At 38.3% G+C, this 21166-nt stretch overlaps 1 protein-coding gene across 1 annotated transcript in view; it reads right to left on the bottom strand.

Moving 5' to 3' along the window:
• FANCG (FA complementation group G) overlaps positions 1–21166 on the bottom strand; it is a 1917581-nt gene that overhangs the window by 4482 nt on the left and 1891933 nt on the right. The window lies entirely within an intron of this gene.

Below are 21166 nucleotides of genomic sequence, written 5' to 3'. Positions count from 1 at the left end.
CACACCCACCTATGTGAAATTTAGGATATCACCAATTCACCTAACAGCATGTGTTTGCAATGTATGATGAAATTGTGGATTTATACATTTATTCAAATTCTGCTTATGCTGCAGCCCATTTTACCAAAACTGCAAAAGAAAAAGAGCTAAATTTAAAGAACTGTATTCTGTGGGGGTGCAGCCTCCCCTCATGCAGGAAGTTTTACACCCTCTTATTTAATATAATCTAATGCAGGGTTACACAGTCTTGGAATGGGTTAAGTAAAGTTGATGAAGCATTCTGTCAATTAAGCAGCACTAGAATAAAACAGAAATACTGTAAAATGGAAAGCCTGGGGGTGGTGTGGAGAAACTAAACAAAAAAAGAGAAGACATGCGAACTGCACAGAAAAGGTATCGTAGTCAGGAACCAAACTGAATAACCAAATATTGTGAGGAAGCAACAGTAACAAGTGTTTCTTAGAAATTAAAGTACGTGCTCATTTCCAAGTGGCAACTCTGCAGTGCTTCTGCAGAAGAATGTCACTGGATGGAGTCTTCCAAATGACAGTGTGCCTGATGGAATGAAGAGTGAACAATAAGGAAGTTCCATACCAGCATCTTGCCATACAGCCTAATGTCAAATACAGTGTACCTGCCAAAATAACCACAACACTGAGATATCATTTTCTGAGTTTATCAGGTACAAAATATCTGTAAATAAAGTAACTTTTCTTGATTACCATACCAATTATATCCTTGAATTTCTGAGTCCCTTATTTTCTTTGCCAGTGACTCTAAATAGAAAGCGAATCACAAAGGAGACCCAGGACATAGTTGCTGCCTGTTTCCTCTCTTCAGAGACGAAACAGGACATAGCTGCTGCCTGTTTCCTCACTTCAGAGACAACTTATCAGAGAAAAACACTCCCAATTTAATTCTTGTCTCCGATCCATCATATATCCACCTCATTAACCTTATTATTTTATCAGGGAATGCAAAAGCTTCCAATGCCCTGCTCATAAAATTCCACCTTACTTTGCTGAATGTCTTCTCTGCATCAAGGCCTAACAACAGTGGTATTTTCTTACGTTATGCTTCCCACTGGATTAGCACTGTTCCATTAATATTGTCAAACGTTTGTCTCCCCAGGTCTATATTAACGTGTCGAAAGACATGTTCGCCAAACATGTCTTAATTGACACAGAAATATAGACCTGCTAAAATCCTGAATGGCCAAGTCAGCGAATTTTTCCCCAGGGGAAAAAAATCGCTCAGCCGTACACAAAAAAACCCACACTTTCAAACCCTACACTAAATATACCAACTCCGAGATCACACTACAGTGGGGAAAAGGGCAAATCCTCGATGACGGCCGAGCGATTTTTTTTCCCCTGGGAAAAAATTCACTGACTTGGCTGCTCGGGATTTTAACAGGTTGATATTTCAGTGTCGACTAAGATGTGTTCGGCGAACATGTCTTTCAGCAAGGTAATATAGACCCATCTCCCCTACACAAAACCACATTGATCTATCTCTATCAATTTTGGCAACACTTTTGCTATTCTTTTAGCTAGTATAGATGTAAACAAAAATAATGGTTTAAAACTAAAATGGGTCTATACGAAGCTGGGTCTGTTGGTCTTTAGTCTCTTTATGCAATACAACCACCACAGCTTTCTTCCAAGACGTTGGTGCTTCCCCTCATTTTAAAGTACCCAGATCCTCATCACTTTCTTCCCTCAACTTCCAAACTTCCAGAGGAATAGCATCTGTTCCTGGAGACTTTCCTGCAGATTGATTATAGATCACAGTTTTATCTCATCCTATTATAATTGTTAATTGCTGAGCCTCATCTACCTCTAACAATGACATGCTTAGGTTTTCCATAAATATTCCCATCTGTGTTCTTTCTTGATTTCCACAAATTTTCATAAAATTTCTGAAATATACCCAATACCTCTACAGGACCTTTGGTTATTTTTCTTATTACAGGCTCCCTAACTCTAACAACAGCCTTTTCTACATTTTGTTGCCTAAGTCATCATCGTGCTAAAAGGTTTTGCGCTCTGGGTTATTATCCAAAGAAAAAAAACAAAAAACAAAACAAAAAAACAGTTGCTTAACAGCAATCTTTTTATACTCATGCAAATTATCCAGATACTTCTTTATTTTCTCTTTAGCATTCTGCACTCGGGCCTGTTCTTGTTCTGTGAGATTCCCCTTATTCTGCAGCACTAACCTGTGTCAGCCATTCTAAATAATTCCTATTACTTCTTTACCATGTCTCTTTCTTTTATTTCTACCCGATTTTAAACTCCATTTTCATTTTATCCAATTCATTAGCTATAACTTCTGAAGTTACTTCTATCTTTCCTAATAATTATCGAATAATTTCCACTACCCTTCCTTAAATTCATCTCTTTTTAATGGGTAGGTGAGAAAGTGCCAGTGTCTCATTTTGACTTCATAACCCTGCATTTTTATCTTATTTTATTGGTGCATGATCTGAAATAGTTATTGTATGTGAGTTGGAAGCTTTTAATTAAACGCATATGTTTCTATCAACTGAAATAGTTATTGGATGTTGTGCTGAAGCTTTCAATTAAATGTACATTTTTTCTGTGAAATATCATTTCTGTCTAACCTAGCCATGTTATTGTAACTTGGGGAATATGTAAATTCTCTTGGGTTTCCTAATACTAAACTCATGTCTTCCATACTAAATATTTTCATAAATTTCTTCAGAAATCTACCTCTTTTGTTACATTTTCCCTTCTAGGTACCTCTGATACATCCTCACTGTTGTGAATCAAATTCCATTCTCCACCTGTAATATTACCAGCTGAAAGCTTATTATTTCTCCTAAATTTTTCTTACACTCCATAATAGTAGTTTTTGGTGGAATATAAACACATGCCAGCATAATTCTCCTCTCTTGCCAGTAGCCCCTTACTGCCACAAATCTATCCTTATTTTCCTTTTTTTCCCCTCTTCTGTCAGAATTGGAGCTCCTCTAACAACTAGTATAATTACTCCCCTTTTCCTTTTTCTATGATAATCTGATGAATATCCATCCTGAAATCCTTTTTTTAATCAAACTCACATACTCATTTCTTTTCAAATGCATCTCTTGCACATTGCTATTTGCACTCTGCTTTTCATAATGTAACTCAATACTCTTATCTTTTTGTCTATACCTGTAAGGCCATTTACATTCCAAAATAATACGAGTAGCACAGCCACTATGATAAGAGGTTACTGTTTCCACCTATTATACATGACAGCTTTTTTGAATGTGTATTTCCAATTTTTTTGCATTACATGCACACAGTAATGTTTGGCAGGTTTATCTTTTATACAGTTGTTTCTTGTCATCTCCTTTAGAACCTATGTCACATTTTTGAAGACTTTTTGTTTTAATGAAAGCTCTCAAAATCAAACTGCATTTTCAGAACACCCCAATAGCCTAAGAAAAAAACACAGAAAACTATTTACACTTTCAAAAAAAAATTAAGTTTCACCCATCTGATAGGAACTGCCGCAAACTGACAGCTGCACTCATAGGCATTTACCTAACCTAAAATTAAGGTTACCCATGCTAAAGTGCGTGTTACAGCCTGTGCTCCAACTTATACAGACTGTTGCCTGTTCTGTTCTTATCTCTATTTCTCTCCCAGATGTGAAAAACACAACTTGTATGGTTTCAGAAAACATTTCTGTTTAGCCTTAAGAAAAAGTGCACTGGCTATCTTTAAATAAAACTAAACTAAACACTGTTCTATTAAATGCACTTAAGTATTGAGGCTGCTAGGGAAGCTGCTGTGTCTTATTCAATTTCAAACGTTATTTTTACTGAACTGCTTGTCCTTGTACTTTTACATTTTACATTTTCCTCAGCAGAAAATGCTCAGAACTCTCAAGATTAATTGCTTGTACCTGCAGACATCTCACCTCCATGGAAATATAAGAACAGAATGTACAACTGCCTTCAGTTGCAGACTTCTTAAATCCTATTAAACATTTGCCAAAGGAAAAAACAAGCTAATATCATTGCATATACAAGAAACTTAGTATTTCTTGTGGCATTCATAATTCTTATTTTTCAAGCCTACTTGCTTTTAGATTAAGCCACGGGCATTACTCCAGACATTTACCTATGCAACAATAAGGCAAAAGATCTAAACTCTACATACAATATAATCAGTGCACTTTTACATCCCACCCTCCACCTTAACAGCTAATAATTACAACATATTACCTTAAAGTTACTTTTGTCCATTCTTTCTTCTCTTTTTACATTGTAATGCCTATATTTCTTAAAACAAACAAGAAATGCTTGTTTACTTTAATATCTTTATCACATACAATTACTGAAAAAACTCACCCTCACCCCAATAGTTAAGATACCTCTGACTACATACTACACAAATCTGCTTTACTACATAACATCCAATTTATAACATGAAATGTTTTATACAAATACTATTAAGAATAAAAACTGTTTTACTTACAGTTACTTTTTTCCCTTTTATTTATTTATGGACATTTGATTACTGGAAAGTGTAACTGGGTAGGAGCCAATTTTCAGTGAAAGCCCACAATACTACAAAACATTTAAATAATAAGTGTATAGTCTTTAACAATAATGCAAAAAACAGCTACAGTTTAACTAATCACACCAAAGTAAATATAATATGAAAACATCGGTTAACAATAAACACAATTTATATTATAATGACAATAGTTAAGAGACATTTTAAGCAGTTTATAGAAAAAATAAAGGTAAGTTGGTATGATACAAAGAGGAATTGCAATATGAAGTGAGAAAAAAGCAGGATTATGATATATTTAGTGAGAAAGTGAGGGGAGAGAAATTGATAGAAGCAAAGGGACAGTAAAGAGATGTAAGGTATGAATATGTATTCATTTACATTTAGGGATACAGTTTATTCTGGTGTTGTTCTAGGTAATCCCAATTCTTCTAGTCGACTCCTGTGCTTGTTTTCTTTCTCTCGAGCATTTTCCGTTGGTATATTGGAAAAGGTTTCAATGGCAAAGTCTCTCTGTGAGCTTTATTGTCAGAAGAATGAGAAGCAGAATCCCCTTCTTGTTGGATAAACTTTTGTATTTTTTCCTTAGCCTTTTTTTTTTTTTTTATCAAAATGTCTTTGATTCTTCAGGAAAAATATTCTGAAGACAGCTGGATACATCAGCTTGAATCTCATACCTGCCTCTCAATATTCCCTCACTGCTGGAATAAATTTGCATCTCTTCTATCCGGTCTCCAGTTTTTAATATTTTTCCTTTTTGCCACAGTTTTGTCAGGATCATCTCCTTCTGTTGGTATGATTGCATCTTTACTAATATTGGTCTTGGCTGCTTTCTTTTGGCCAGGTCTGAATCATGCACTCAATGTGCATTTTCAGTTAAATCCTGATGTGGAATACCAGTCCAGTTGCTTATTTGTGTTTCCATAACATTAATGCAGTCTGTTCTTTCCAGTTCCTCTGGTACAGCAAAAAATCCCATGCTTTCCCTGTGCACTTTGTCTCTAACTATAGCATTTTTTGAAACTGCTTATCTTGAGAAATCTCATACTCAGCCAGTCTTTTTCCCATTTCAACCTCTAATTTTTGCAGTTTCATCAGCTCATCTGAAAAGCTAGCTAAAGCTTCTTCTATTTTTTACAGACTTTTATAATTTGAGTTGACATACTCCTTCAATGTTTCATTTATTTTAATCAACTCGGTACAATTTGCTGTATTTTTTCCACTAAATTACTGGAAGTTACCTCTTGTACCAAAGCTGCAGCTTGAACTACTCTTTGCTGAAGAGCTGCAGGATTCTTCTCGATTAGTGCTTTATCTTCGTCTTTTCTAACTGAATATCTTTCAAGTTTTCTAAATTTCTTCTTTGCTGGCATCCAGGCAGTATACGTATTGGCTAGTAAATGAATTTTACTCAAGCTGGTAGAATTATTAACTCCTTTTTCTCATTTCTTTTTTTTTATACAATGGGAGACCTGAAATTAAGCTGGTGATCAGTGTGCAGCCATCCTGAAAGTCCCCTTCTTTATTGTGTTCTTGTTCCATGTGGCCTGAATTTTCAAGGATCCCACATGCCCCCCAGGCTAAGTCTGGGGACTTCATAGTGAGCGCCTCATTTCTGTGGGATAATCTAAAAGGTAGATAGGTTGCCTACATTATCTACCATGAGAGTTTTTTTATGCAAGATAGAACAGCAATGGGGTATTCTAGTTGAGGGAATACTGACACCATCTTTTTCTGACGTAACACTATAACTTCCTCATGTGTAGCCATGCTAGTGTAACCAGGAATATGCATAATGCCCTGCATCTCAGAACTGAGAAATTTCCATGCCGTAGTGATATCCTTGTCTATGGCTCTCATGAGAAAACAAACCAAGGAGATGACCTTGTTCTCTGGCTGGAAGAGCCTATGCAGTTTTATGTCTAACACTGACTCCAGAAATACCGTTTTCTTGGCTGGTGTCAAGTTTGACTTTAGGATGCTGAAAGACACCCAGCTTCTAAAAACATGCCAGCATGAAAAACAGGGCCTTCTGAATTCTAAAAACATGCCAGCGTGAAAAACAGGGCCTTCTGAATTCTACCCATGGAGTGAGCTTGAATCAGGCAATTGCCCAGATAGGGATAAATGTGCATGCTATTACTTTAGCCAGGCACTATGAAAAATGTTGGGTGTAGTAGACAAGACAAAAGGCAGAGAGATGAACTGGAAATGATCTTCATCTGCTTTGAATCTTAGGAGCTTTCTGTAGATTCTGGCAGTAAAATACATAGATGGGCATCTGTTCAGTCCAGGGTGACCATGGCCTTGAAGGGTCAAGTATTTGAATTTTGGAGTTGCCAAGAAGTGGTTTAGTCTGGAGAGATCTAAAATAGGTCTCCATCTCCCTTCTTTTGTGAGCACCAGGAAAGGCCTAGAGTAAAATCCCGAGTAATGTCCTCACATTCTCATACAAATCATTGCAAATGTTCTCCTCTTCTCTATGGAAGGAGAGAAACAAGACGGCCTGGGAGGATTGGGTCAGTGTTTTTTTTTTGGGGGGGGGGATACAGCCTGGTTGAGTTATAACTGTACCCCCTTGGGGTCATGGCCCTGAAGACCCACAGGCTTCTTGTATGCTCCTTACATTTTGCTTGCCTTTTTTTCTGTACTTGGACCTCTTTCCCTTGTTGAGATTGCCTTTGTTTTGCTTGAGGTAAAGAAACCAGGACTTAGAGGCGTAATTTCTTCTCAGCTGAGATGCCAGTGACTGAAAAAGCTGTTTGACTAATTGCATGAGCTTTTCTTTTTTCCCTTGTCTTTTACTTTCAATGAGGATTCTGAAAAAGAGTTACTTTTACAAGGGTGTATTTAGGAGCTCTGCCTTCACATGATTTGGCAGGGATTGTGTTCTCAGCCAAGCATGTAGAACTGACCCTGTTGCTGCTGTCCTGCTTGATGAATCCACTACATCATATCTAAACTTTCAGCAGTATCTCGCAACCTGGAATGGTATGTTATACAATACCAGCATCTCTTGCTTCATATCCTAATCTGATATCCTCTCTGCCTTGGACCTTATCTTATCTAGCAGGGAATGCTGATTGTTTTAATGAGTTTGGTAGTTTACAGTAGCAGAGGTGGTGGTTGAGGACCCTACACTGGGAATGTGGTTCCTGTATGGAGTCAAAGAGGACCCCTTGGTGGAATCTAGGGACACCACAGATGGATTAGCCAGATCTGGTACAGCTATTCAGTTTTCCTGGGAAAAGGTGGAAGAGAATCTTGCTCCAGTGATGAATCAATGAATACATCCTCCAGGACATCTAAAACTGGAAGAGCAGTTAAAGATTTTGGCTCTAGCAGGCTCAGAAAACTTCCATATTGTATCTATACTTCAGAGCATTCTTTTGACACCCAAGGAACTTCACTTTCATTTTGTGAATGGTGACACCAAAAGAAAGATCTTCTGGTAATGAGTCAGCGATTAAGATGCAGACAGAAACTTTCTCACAGTAAACAAAGCTAACAACACTCACGGTAAAGCCCTACTGTCAAATCAAATAGACAAATTATGGAACTTTCTACCCCACACCCTCCAAAACACACCTGAATCTACCAATTTCAAACTAAAAATATTTGAACATCTATCCCAAAAACTGGCATTGCTCCTGCATCAAACCTGACTGAGAAGATATCTATAACTCTCTCAATACACTCTTCACTCCTTACCTCATTTTCTCCTTCTCCTACTGAAAAAAAAAAAAATATATATATATATATATATATATATATATATATATACACACACACACACACACACACACACGTGTGTGTGTGTGTGTGTGTGTGTGTGTGTGTGTGTGTGTGTGTGTATATATACATATATATATGGGTTCACTTCAAAATCCTGAAATCTCAAAATCCCGAACTCAAAATCCTGAAAGCTCAAAATACTGAAAACTCATAGTACTGAATCTCATACTAGCGAAAAACATACAGGACACCAACACTGACTGTATTGCAGCTACACTACACTGCACATACACTACTATCTATCCACTTACCTTAACCCAGACCCTAACCCTAAGGTCCGTCACTATCGCACACTCACCTCACCTGTGCCCTAACCCTAACTCACTTAACCCGCCCCTAACCCCAAATTCTGTCACTATTGTACACTCACCTCACCCGCGCCCTAACTCACTTAACCTGCCCCTAACCCTAACGTCCGTCACAATCGCACACTTACCTGACCTGCGCCCTAACCCGAACGTCCGCACAATTACACATCAGTGTTGGTGTCCTGTATGTTTTTCGGTATTATGAGATTCAGTATTACGAGTTTTCAGTATTTTGAGCTTTCACGATTTTGAGATTCAGGATTTTGAGCTTTCAGGATTTTGAAGTGAACCCATATATATATATATATATATATATATATATATATATATACATACATATATATATATATATATATATATATATATATATATATATATATATATAAAGGAAATCTCAATTGTTCATAACAATTTAATATGTACACAGTACTAATTTTATTTTTCTCACAGTGATCTTTACTGAAATGCTTGTGTTTTTCTTTTTGAACCTGTATCTACTAGAAAACTGAATTGAATACTTCTTTGTATAGACTAACTAGATGATGTGTATTCTGCATCTTACTACATGTATACTACTGTACTATCTAATTATTGTATTTTGTTTATATTTTTGGGGAGCTTTTCTCCCCGGGCCTCCACTGAAAATGGTCTTCTGGCCCAGTCAGACTTTCCTGGTAAACAAATGTAAATAAATAAATAAATGTCTTTACAGTCAGAGTCGAACGTGTGAGAAACAGAGAGAGAAATTCTGGCCCACATATTTTAGCTCTCCCCCCCCCCCTCTGAATCTGGGGTGCCAGACTCCTCCTATAGCAGACATTTCTACCCTTTAACTGTTACAAGAAACTTCTCACACCTTGGAATTTCCAGAACTGGCTTCTTGGACTTCAAAAAGCTCACAAAGTTCATAGGGCTTGGCTAACTCCATAGTAGTAGTATGGAATCAGATATGTGGCCTCCTGTGAGCTGCATACACCAAAAGAGACTTTGCTCTCCTCCTGACTGTCCTAGGGTGACCTAGGATAAAGTGGAAAGCCATTCATGTCATGCTCCTGGCTTAGACAGAAAAGATAATGAATGAAAAAAATCCTTATGTGGTATCTGCCACAATCTACACAATTGTTTTTCTTTACATTTACTTCAATATCAAAATCACTAAAAGATAATGACAGTAATATAACTCATTCAAATCAAAATTAGAATACCACCCTCCTGTGTGATACTTGTCATTCTCTGGAAACAGGTAAAATCTCCAGATGGACAATACTTATACAGAATGCAGCTGAATATGAGACACTGTGGCAACAAAGATCTAAAGATGGCATCATCTGATGCCCTACTTACAACACTGACATCAGGACATCGTAGTGGGAGAGTCAGTAAAGTACAGCTCTGGAAGGTGGGTAAGCCATGGGCTATCTGGAGATAGGATCTCCAACTAATAAGAACTTCAATAGTGAACATACTCAAACATCTACAATTATGCTAAGTTGTTAACACAACTAAGCATTCTTCAGGTATTGGACATGGCCACATTCTTGCTAAGACAACACATTCAAGTCTGAAATGAGGCTGCAAATTGCATTCAGGTCCAAGCTACAAACACTAGGGCAATCAACAAAGAGAGTACATAGCTCTACACCTAAAAAGGCAACAAAGAGATTATAAGCTAGGAATGATCCACAAAAAACATGACAGCTCTATGGGAATACAACCAAGAAGTGGGGGCACCATAACATGAAATTCTCCACATAGGTCACTAGAATCTAGTCACTCTACAAAGGGGGTGGGGTCAGCACAAGTTATGTTCCAGCCTGACCTCAGGTACAGAATCTAACATCTGGGAAGGCAATGGGCTCTAAAGGAAGCCACCTTCTGGGATTCATACACAACCACAGCAAAGTGAAGGGATATCATATCAGTAACTTTATACTAAGCTGCCAAAACATTCCAAGGACTAGTGACTATTTAGGCCTCTAAGAATCTTCTCTGGATAGCAGGGGTGTATGGGGTCCTAAAAATCCTCTCTTGATAGCAGGGGTGTATGGGGTCCTAAAAATCCTCTCTCGATAGCAGGGGTGTATGGGGTCCTAAAATCCTCTCTCCACAGAAGGGGTGTATGGCGTCCTAAAAATCCTCTCTGGATAGCAGGGATGTATAGGAACCCAAAAATCATCCCTGGACAACAGAAATGCTAGAGGATACAAAGGCAAATGGAGATCTTTCTTTATGCTCAGTGATCCTTTTATAACTATATCAATTTTTCTCTGTAGTATTTGTATCACCTTTTTCCCGTATTTATAGTTGCAGTAAACTCAAGAACATTTTCTGTCTAATTTGCTTTTTTGTCCAACTAGTATTTGTTAATTTCTGATTTCTAACAGTCGACTATATATTTTACTAGCATTGACACTAGCTTTTTGAGAACCTTGGTTATCTGTGTTCCTCTATAATGGACATCAGACTCTGATGCAGTTCATGTACATGACTTGCTTTTGGAAAGTTGAACTGTCTTTTTTATCACTTTCTACAGGAAGTTGGGTATCATTGATACATCCAACCTGGCCCTGTGTATTTGTTCAACAGCCAGCTTCTTTTACCTGAACCTTCATTAAAAAGAAAAAAAATATGACTAGAAATGGTTGTTATGGCCTAGAAGTCACCTTTTTGCTCTGCTTATTTTATGTTCTATTCTGGCTGGGGATTAAACAATAATTGTTTTATCATCTTGACCACAGAACACTTGCTGGTCTCATGCTGACAAAAAAAAAACAAAAAAAACCCCATAAGTTTAGTTGCTGTGAGGGAAAGGTTAATTTGCTTTTGCCTTCTTATATTTTGTACTACTTTATGCCACCTTCTTTTTTTGTATATTGTGATTTGTTTCCTTTACACTGTGTTTTACTTGTATTCTGCTTTAATTATAGGTTCATAGGTAGGTACTAGGCTATCAGCCCAAGGGCCTACGTAAGCCTAGCCAACAAGGTTCCCTGGCTTACACCACGCAAGAAAGTTAATTTCCTGTACCACTGTCGAGCAGAGACACAGAAGTGATCCCTGGGGTGTATTTCCTATTTCCCATCCACTCAAGATTTTTCTTGAATAGTGCTAATGAAGAACTTTGCTTGACATAGATGGGTAGCCAGTTCCAGAGTATGGGAAGTCTCTGGAACAGGAATCCATCCCTCCAGCATGTCCTGTTTATTGTGGTCACAAGGTTTAGGTCCCTAGTGCGTGTAGCTCGGAGGGATTGGGATTTCTTTAGGTGTAGCATGTCCAACAGCTCTGGGTTTGACATAGCTTTATATGTTAGGCAGAGATCACCTTGGAGTAAACGATATGCTACGGAGTAAAGCTGGAGTTTTTTGAGGCGGTCAGTGTAGGGCATTTGTTTGAGGCCAGTAATCCTCTTTGTGAGGCTCTTCTGTGGCCTTTCCAGCTGCTGCAGATGTCTTGTGAGGTACATTACAAAAGGGGCATTGTATTCTATAATGGGTCTAATGAGTATCGAGTAGAGGGGAACAATGACCTCTTTTTTCCTGGATGAGAACCCTTTTATGATGATGTGTGCTACGTAGAAGGACTTCCTGACTACTGTCGCAATGTGACTATCAAAGGAGAGACTACTGTCCACCTGGGTCCCAAGGTCTCTTATCACACATTTGCTGTTAAGTAGATTGCTGCCTATGTGGTAGTTCATGGGTACAGAGTTTTTATAAAAGGGGATGATACTGCACTTTTTGGCACTGAGCTTGAGGCCATGGCTCTGACACCAGGCATCTGTCTCAGCGAGGCCCTTCTGTAGGATGTCCACATCATTTGGGGACTTGACTATGGCTCCTAGTTTGCAGTCATCTACGAACTTCATTAGCCAGAGGCCATCTGTGTTAGCCTGTACTTCAGAGAAGTAGATTCCAAACAGCAGAGGTCCCAGGACGGAACCCTGTGGTACTCCACTTGTTACTGCTTTGAGGTCAGATTTGGAGTCTGCAAATTTTACAGTGTGGGTTCTGTCAGTGAGCCAAGTTGGCAACCCATCTTGTGACGTAGGGATTTATACCTAGTTTAGTGAGTTTAGCTATAATTCCAGAATGGGGAATGGTGTTGAAAGTCTTGGCGAGGTCAAGATAAAGTGTGTGAACCACCTTACCCTCATCTACGGCTTTGGTGACTGCCTCAAAGAGGTCGATCAGGTTCAGGAGGCATGATCTGCCTTTCACAAACCTGAACTGGGTGGGATCCAGAGTTTGGAGGTTACCAATGTCTTTGTTTATGAGTTCCATGATGATACGTTCCATGGCCTTGCAAACCAGGCTCATCAGGCTAATAGGTCGATAGTTCCCGGGATCAGTGGTGGCTCCCCCTTTGTGGAGTGGGATAACTGTTGCTGTGCTCCATTCAGTGGGCACAAAGCCTGATGCGAGCTATTACTGAACATGGTGCTTAAGTGGGGAGCCAGTTCATTCTGAAGTTCATGTAAAACGCAGCCTGGGATGTTGTCTGGTCCCATGGATGCTGTGTTTTTGGCTTTAGAGAGTGCAGCTTTTACCTGCATACTTGTGATTACAGGGACTCTGCATTCTTCCTGTATAGATATGGGCCCTTTAGGGGTTGGGGGGGGGGTAAAATTAGCACTGAACCTATCTGCCAGGATGTTGGCATTATCAGTTGGTTCTGTAATTTTCATGCCTTTTTGCTGTAACTCAGAGCAGATCTGGGTGTTGCCATTGAGATTCTTGACATAGCTATAGAATGCTTTGTGGTTGTCCCCAGAATTAGTGGTGATTTTGCTTTCATAGCTAGCTTTGGAGGATCTTATAAGGGACCTCAGCTTCTTACTGAGGCTGACCAGGGAGCTCTTCCACTCATGGGATTTTACTCTCTTGCAACAGATTCTTCCTTCTGTTGTACAGTTTGTTTATGGCAGGGGACCACCAGACTGGCTTCCTTTTTTTGGAGGATAGCGTCTTGGTTCTGTCTGGGATAGCACGAGCCATGCACTCGTGTAAGTGCTTATAGAGTGCATTTGTGTAGGATTCAGCAGTTGTAACTGTATTGTCCATCTGCATGGGTGTCATGAAGTTCACCACTTCTGTCTTAAGAAGCATGAAGTTGGCTTTGGAGAAATTACAGATTTAAACTAGGAAAGAGAACACATCTGTCTCTCTTCTGAGTCGCACACAAATTAGAACAGGTCAATTAAGGTTAATTATCTGTGAAGTGAGGGTGGAGCTAGGAACTAAACCTTCTATTTAAGGAAAATAAAACATTACAATGTTTTACTGGAAACCTACCCAGACTCTGCCACAACTTACTGTGAGGGAAAGGTTAGTTTGCTTTTGCTTTCTTGTATTTTATATTACTTTACTGCCTTCTTCTATTTTGTATACTGTGATTTGTTTCCTTTACACTGTGTTTTACTTGTATTCTGCTTTAATTACATATTTAAACTAGGAAAGAGACCACAGCTGTCTCTCTTACGAGTCGCATAGAAATTTATTTTTCCCCACCCTCTCACCCTGGTGCTGTTGTGTTTTTAAACTCAACTGTCTTTCTAGTTGCCTGCCCCTTATGTTAATTTGACCACATATCTCCTTCCCTCTCCCCTTTTATTGTCTATTTTGAGTAAGCACAAAATTATCATTTTGTGGAATCATTCCCTTTCAACTATTTAAATGCATTGGCTATCCCACTGTATTCTACAGAACCAGAAGACAAAGTACCCACCCTCTTCCAATCTATCTTGTGCCTTTAAAATTATTTTCTCTCCACTTGGATAGCTAAAGCTTAAGTTATCCCCTTTCATATCTACCTGCTTAGTGAACACTGCAGCACTTAGGATATTAAGCCATTTTCTATCTTACCTTTAAAATCTGCAACATCTACTCCAAGACCACCAATTATTAGAGAGCCCACATTCTGCCTCTCAGTAGTCATCTTGGGATTAGTGCTTTTGTTTTGCTCCTGGTGAGAGAAGGAGCACAGGGACATTATTTCCTGGAGACTGCTGATCACCAGAAAGCCTAATAACTGCTTCACGGGTGCCAGCTTGGAATTTGTTCTTATATTTTGCTCTGGGTGAAAGAAGGAGCAGAGTGCATTGATTCCTGTTTTTGCTTGGACAGTGTATTTGTTCTACAGCCAACTTCTTTTTGCTGAACCTTCATTAAAAAGAAAACTAATATGACTAGAAATGGTTCTGATGGCCTAAAGGTCACCTCTTTGCCATGTTTATTTTATTTATTTTCTGTTCTATTCTGGCTGGTGGTTTAACAATAATTGTTTTATCATCTTGACCAGGGAACACTTACTGGTCTTATGCTGACAAAAAATATCACTATTTCAGTTGCTGTGAGTGTCTGTGCTTAATGTTCCTGACTGGTTTGGTTGCTATTCAAGGCATCTATCAAGAAAAGGCTACAACAAGCCTACAGAACCTTTGCATCATCTGGGACAAGCCTGTGGATCTTAACTAACATAGGAGAGTTCTGCACATCCCCTAGTGCAATGTCTTCCCTGGGAAGGTCAGACGAAAAAATGCTCTCCTTTGAAGTAAAATAAAACCAGAAACTACTAGAGTAACTTCCTGCTATTTAGTGATAACCCGGCAAAATTTTAAGACTCCATAAACCCCAAGAACACTGCTGCCTATGCAGAACTGTTCACAGAAACCCTGTACAAATATGTTAATAGTTGCATAGAGGCAGCTGTACCCACCAGGAAGAAGTACAGAACTAACTCAACCAGCAAGCCACCCTAGGTTTAGCTTTTTTTATGTCCATACACTGTTTGCCAAGTTAATCTTTTATACAGTTGTTTCTTGCATATCCACTTAACCTATGTCACACATCTTACAAAACTTTTTTGTTTTAGTGAAAACCCTCAAAAAAATCCACAGAACACTCCTAAATCTATTAACTTAATATTAAGAGATAAAACAATATAAGTCTTCAAATATTGAATTTTAGCTCTCCTAATGGAACAATTGTCCCAGACTGACAGCTACACTCAGAGACTTGGATTACCCTATAATTAAGGTTATCCATGCCAAGATGGATGGCACAAGCCTATGCTTCTACTTCCACGAAGTGCTGTCTGTTTTTCTCTTATCTTTATTCCTCTCCCAGAATAGAAAAAGAATTGAATGCTTTCAAAAAACATTGTATCACAGTCATTGACAGGAAGATGTATTTTGTTTTATTGGCCCTTACCAGATTGTCTCTATAGAGACACGAGAAGCAGATATACAGTTGCCTCTACTTTATTCCACTTCTGCCTACATACATACAGTGACTAATCATTCTCCAAAAACACTCTACTGTCTCCCACTTTTAGCACTCTGTCCTCCTGCCATGGTTTTGTCTCATTTATTTGCTAGAGGAAAACTTTTTTATAATATTCAGTGCTCTTTTTTACTTATCTGCTTCTCCTTAAAACTTGTTACTAGATCAAGTCAAGGGCCTTAATCCATTCATTCCTGTATGCAAGACTAAGAAAAAGCATATACATTTTTCTTGTATCATGCTCTTTTGTCCAGACTTTTCTTATCTTTTTTACACTGCAGTGTCTACCTTTGTTAAAACAGAACAAGGAGAAAGAAAGGTGGAGGAAAAAAGGGGGGCACCTGTTTCCTTTAGTATCCCTATTACACTCTGAAATAACTTTGCTTTGTAGAATGCAGGTCAATGCCATGCATTACAAAAAATACTACTGCTAAGAATAACATTTTGTTTTACTTACAGTTAAACAGCATATGCTTTGGGGTCCCCTACAAGTTTAACAAAGTCAAAGAAGTCCAATATTTCTAGGTTTTCTTAATCTGTCATGTTTAAAAAAATGTAATTAATGCTTTGTAATTCCACATTTATTTGTCAATGTCTGAGTTGCTGGTTTTCTTCCTGTTGATATCCATCTCCCAAATCCAGTCTCTGCTTTATTTCCATTGTACTCCTGGTTCTTCTAGTCAACTCTTGTGCTTTTTTTTTCTGTCTGTCAAGCATTTTCTTTTGAAACACTGGAAAATATTTCACTGGCACAGTCTCTCTGTGGACATTATTACCAGAAGAACAAGAACCAGAATATCCTTCTGTATGAAAGCTCACTTTCTGTTGTACATACTTTTGCATTTTTTCCTTAGCAAGTTCTGCATCAAAAAATGATGTTGACCCTCCAAGGAAAGCAATCTAAATATAACCTGGTATAGCATTTTGAATCTCCCATTTGCTTTTTGAGATTTCCTGAATAATGGAATAAATTTACTCCTCTTCTGTCTGGTGTACAATGAGTAGTCATTTTTCCACAAACACTCTGCTGTCTCCCACTTTTAGTACTCTGTCCTGCCACAGTTTCGTCAGAATCAACCCCTTCTGTTGGTAAGATTGCATCTTTACTAGTAAAGGTCTAGGTTGCTTTCTCAAGGCCAGGTTTGGAGCACACACACACACACAATGTAACCTTTCAATTAACAACTCCTGTTGTGGACTACCAGCTGAGTTGCTTATTTGTGCTTTCATAAAATTAATATAGTCTGTTCCTTCCAGCTTCTCTGGTAGAGCAGAAAATCTCAGGTTTTCCCTATGTGCTCTGTCCTCTGATTTTGTTATTTTTGATACATCTTTTCTTGATTAGTCTCATATTCAGCCAACCTTTTTTTTCATTTTGATGTTTGATTTTTTGCAGTTTATCTCCTCATCTATCTGTTTAAAACTTCTTCCATCAGTGTTTTGTTTATTTTAATCAGATTTGAGTACATTTGACTTATTTTTTTCATTTAGGTTACTGGAAGTCACATATTGCACCAAAGCTGGAGCTTGCATTGCTTTTTGCTGAGCAGCTGCAGAATTCTTCCCAGTTAGTGCTCTTTTCCTCACCTTTTGTGATTGATTTTCTTTCAGGTTCTCTGAATTTCTTTTTTGCTGGCATCCAGGCAGTGCACTTACTAGGCAGTTTCTAAAATTTAACCAAAAATAAGAGTTTACTGGCTCTATCTTCTGAGTTTTTTTTTTACACTAGGAGAGCTGAAATTAAGCTGTTACTCAATGTGTAGCCATCTTGGAACTCAAGAACAAGAAACAATCTTGACAAGAAGACTCGGACTTGCTGGGAAGGAGGGACTGGCTTTATCACTGCCTGAGACATCAACTGCCAAAGAATTTGAGGAAACAGATGGATCTGGCCTCTTTGGAAGAAGAGGGATCCCAGCTTGAGATGGAAGGATACCCACTGTACTCTAACTATTCTGCATTATTTTGAGAACCCAGACATCTGAAATTATTTGTTTCCAGAGATCAGAGCAATGAGAGCAACTGCCTGCAATTTGGGGAGAAAGGCCAGTGTGGGGTCAGAGTACTGACATTCACAGTCATTGTTTTTCTTTTGAAAGTATGGTCCTTGAAATTCCTTGCCTTTTCTTTTTTTCTTGTATTGCTATTTAGTAAGTTTTTGGTGGGAGGATTTAAAAGGGTTCTGAAAAAAAATGGACAGGAAGAATAAGGGTAATTCATTTGGTATTTTGGAATAGGAACTAGGAAGAGCCATTTAATTCATTGCAATGATTTACCCCTTTCTTCCAGCTTCATAAATATATCAGCCGAAGTGTTTCCAAAACAGAGGTGTCTTTCAAGCGGTACATTTAATAAACAAGGCTTTACATAATCAGGTAAATTTTGTAATCATATCCACAAATTCCTACATATTACTGTACCTGTAGCAGCAGCACTAGACACAACATCTACTGCATCATAAGGACACTTAATGCTTAGTGACCAGGGAAGCAGTGTTTAACATGTCAAGTAAATTAGATTTACTGTCTGAATTAGGCAGGCTAGCGAGGGTTTGTTGCATATCAGCAAAAATGGATTATAAGCATTTAAATATGTGCATTTGGCAATTAATTTCCCTAAATGCCAGTGTACAAGATGTGAAGATGTTTTTCCCAAATCTATTAAAGGCACAGCTATCTTTATCAATTGGGAAAGAATTAGAAGCAGAAAAGTCCTTGGACCTTCAGTCCCCATCCAAAGAAACAACACCAAGGACTGACACAGGATTTTATAGAGGAATTTGTGTACATCAGATACCCTGTAGAATCGGTCAGGTTGCTTTGGAGTAGGAGGGTTGGGAATGTGAGAGAGACAGAAGCTGAAGCAAAGATGTCTTCTAAAACTACTAAAACAGAAGTGATGGCCACTAGCTTTGGGGAATCCATACTTAGTAACTCGCAATACCTTTTCTGAGATTTAACACCCCCTTACCTTCCAATGTAAAGTATTTTTTTCCTTTTTGAGACTGTATCCAGAAAATATATTTTCTTCATTGGGAGAGTGTGAAGAAAGGGTGTATTTAAATTATGCTTCACAAGAAGTAGGGGAAGACAACTGGGAGGTGTAGTCCAGATCCTCAACATCAGATTGAGATACAGCCTTTTCTTCTGAGGCAGAGAGGGCTACCATTCACTTAAGTGGGGCAGATGCTAAAAGGGAAGGCTGCAGAGACAGCAGTGCTTTGGGCAAGTCTTGTGCAAAATTGTACCAATCCTCTGGGAAGCATCCTGCACAAAATAGAAAGAATTTATTGTGGAAACTCCGACTGGGCATAAGTCCCATTTTCAGCAAAGGCCCAGAGAGAAAAGTGCCAAATAAAGTATATTTCACAATGAACTTTGCAGGTAACATGGAAACAAATAGTAAAGACATTTATCATATACATTAGAAGTTTCATACATAAATCAAAGACATGTTAACATGTAATAGCTGGAGACACAAGAGCAGCTATAATGAACATAGATTCAGTATGTATATCAACATAAATGAAGCTGGATGTCACTACAGGAGGAACAGAAGAACAGAGGAAGAGATGGAAGGATATGAACAGAAAAATCAAGAAAAACCCAAATAGAAAAAGTTCTAATATTGGAACTGTTGAGATAACAGTAGATAGGTAAGGAAATAAGTTTGGTAAGGAGCGGGTATTAGCAGGAGAAGATTAAAGATGCAGGTTAGTTGGATGAGCAGTAGTGGGGATAAAAGAAAGAGAGAAAAAAAATAAGAAAGGTGAAAGAATTGGAGTAATTGATAAAGAAAAATTGGTAATGCAAGAGAAACAGAAATAATGGTGGGTTTAATTAGGATGGGAACCTAAGCATAGCCATGAGGAAGTTAGGTGTTGTTTTAGGTTGTACTTGAAAATTGTGGTACTGATGTCTTGTTTTTGGGCATATGGGAAGGAGTTCCAGTGCTCAGCAACATAGGTTGAGTAAATTGAGCCTCCTGTACTGTTATGAGACTTGTTCCAGGTCAGGAGATATTTGTTGTATTAGTGCAGATTCCTATGTGGAGAGTAGTTTTTGAGGATGTTTTGTGGTAAGGGGCAAGTGTTGGGTTTGTGTATTATTTTGTGGGTGGTAAGGGAATAGTTAAATTAACTAGTTAGTTTGAGCCAATGTAGCTGCTTTAGTGAGGGGCAGTGGTGTGAATAGCTCAGTAAGTTGGAAGCCAACAGCTATTTTACCATAGCAAAACTCCAGTTTATATTTTAAGGTGGAGTGAAGATTAATTAGGATGAGCGCTGCATAGAGAAATGAGGGAAAATATAATATGCTGCTAAAGAATTTCTGGAAAAGTCAGTGAGATAGGATTTGTTTTTGTAGAGGAAGCCCAGCTTTTGGTAGTTTTCTTGATGGCTTGAGTGATTTGTTGATCATATTTTTAAGTTACTGTCAATTACGATACCAAGAAGCTTTGTGTTGGAAACTATTTCTATTGGGGTATTATTTGCTGATGTAATGTCATAGGATTGTTTCTGTGCTGACAGAGATTTGGATAAAAATAGCATTATTTATTTATTTTTTTACATTTAAAGGTATTTGGCAGTCATCTAGCCAGGCCTCAATAGGGGAAAAGTAGTCGTGGGTCATCTTGTGGAATAGCAATAGAACTGGTGAAGAGCATATGAGAGTAGCACTGCCTGTGTATTGAACTATGGGACTTCATTGGTAGCTTTGTGAAAATTATTAGTGAATATGTTGAATAGTAAAGGGCCTAGAATAGATCCCTGAGGCACACCAATAGAGTTGGACAGAAAGAGGGAAAAGATCTTGTTTCCATTTTAGAGTCTGGAGTCTGTTGGTGAGATAGTTGTGGAACTAGCTATGGGATGAATGGAAGAGTCTTACAGAGTATATTTCTTGGAGCAGGTGTTGGTGTGAAAATGTGTCAAATGATTTGGACATGTCTAAGAAAAGGGAGGATACTAGGTTGCTGGTGTTTCTATTAAAGTTGACAATTTCAAGAAAAAAATGAGTAGAGCAGTGGTGGTGCTATGGTAAGTTTGGAAACCATGATGAGTGTTGGAGAGGAGAATGTTGTTGTCAAGATGGGGTAGGAGTTGGGAATTAATGCATTTCTCTAGTAGTTTGGAGAGAGGAGGTAGAATTGCTACAGGTCAGTAAATGTAGATGGGTTGGGAATGTTCCACCTTTTTAAAGAGGCATGATGTGTGATTTTTCCAGATGGGAGTTGTAGCTTTCTGTAA

Source organism: Protopterus annectens, chromosome 1.part1, assembly GCF_019279795.1.
Source record: "Protopterus annectens isolate FY-2018-M chromosome 1.part1, PAN1.0, whole genome shotgun sequence".
NCBI lineage: Eukaryota > Metazoa > Chordata > Ceratodontiformes > Protopteridae > Protopterus > Protopterus annectens.
This window is presented reverse-complemented; position numbering and strand designations above follow the sequence as displayed.